The following is a 1,527-nucleotide window of genomic DNA, read 5'->3' on the forward strand; positions in this document are numbered from 1 at the left end:
TAGATAGGAAAAATATAAGCAACCTAAATAAAAAGTGTTAAGGATTTGTACAAACATTTTACCAAGGAGGATTGGAAAAAAACCAGGAAATATGCTCAAAATCATTAGCCATTTTGCAGGTGCTACTGAAAAATGACCCCACATAAAAGAGTTGACAATCATGCCCCTGGGGAGAAAAGACTAGTCTAGAGTTATTTGTCTCACTTCCCTTCGGCCTGTTTCCCTGTGGTTTCACATAGCTGCTCCCACAACCAAGGTCTGCCCTACAATAACAGTAAGCTTTGTCCTCTAGATAGACTTCCTGAATGGTCAGGTATTTCTCCAGCCAGGCCGGGAGACTGAAATAACACCATATGAGAGATGAAGTTCTTTGTCCTGAGAACCTTCTCTGTGGGTGCAAACAAATAAGACTTGACTTAGGAGAAAGAATCGAAGAATTACACACTCAAGACTTTTCATTAGTCCTAGTAGACTAGACTCTGTCACCTTCTCTGTGTTCTCAAGTGAGACAGGGTTCACCTCATCCCTTTAGTTTTTGCTCAGTTATTTTCTTTCCTCCTCCTACGAATCTTCTTTGACAAAATGCTTCTTAGCATTTTCCCAGAAATAAGTGTCTAATGTGTAGAGATGGCAGTAGTAGCCATGATTAAATATCTCCTTAAAAAATGAATGGAAGTTCATATGATGCCCCCAAGCAGTATTTCCTACTACAAAGGCCTGTTCTCCAGACTCTGCAGCAGTTACGTCAGTGTTAGTCCATCTCCTCTCCATGCCTTTCTTGGGTTAAGACCATCTATTTACTCTTTTAGACAAGTCTGATTTTCTCACACCTCTTCTTTGGAGTTCTGGTGGAGGGACCTTCCTCCCTACACCAGAACTCCACACAGAAAGGCCCCATGTCAGTGATGTCTACCCCAGAAACTTACATCCATTCTTCAGTGTGGCATTAATATTAAGTGTTGAAATAATAAGAATCAAAGAGTCAATGTAATTGAAGGTGAGGCTTGCAGCAAGTTTGAAAGAAGAATAATTGGAATTGTTCTCACCTTGTTGTTGTTGTGTATTGTAGAGTTGGAACCGACCCATAGTTGACTCTTGGGCAGGTTTTCTGATGCAGTTAATTGCATGGGAGGAGATTGCCCATCTTCCTCCCACAGAGAGGCTGGTGTCTTCAAACTGCATTCTATTGGGATTGCAGTGCAGCTTATTGGCACTAGGCCACTAGAGCTCCCTAGAGCTCTATATCACTGTTGTTGCTGTTGTCCTTTATTGTCCTCAAGTCAAGGTCAACTCATAGCAACCCTATGAACTAAAGACCTAATGCCTTTCCATAGCTATCACTGTTTATCCAAGTTCACAGAGTTTCCAGAGGCATGTGATTTAGGAAGTGGCTACCACTCGGGCTTCCCAACCTGTTTTACAACTAGAAACTCCACCAAACACTGTCCACAATGGGAAACCATTATGTTATTTGATATCTCCATGGCACAAGATTCAGCATCACAGCAAACCCAGATTACCTCATAC

The sequence above is a fragment of the Elephantulus edwardii genome, unplaced genomic scaffold (genome assembly GCF_000299155.1).
Source record: "Elephantulus edwardii isolate Elephantulus edwardi_28Jun2011 unplaced genomic scaffold, EleEdw1.0 scaffold00219, whole genome shotgun sequence".
Classification (NCBI taxonomy): Eukaryota; Metazoa; Chordata; class Mammalia; order Macroscelidea; family Macroscelididae; genus Elephantulus; species Elephantulus edwardii.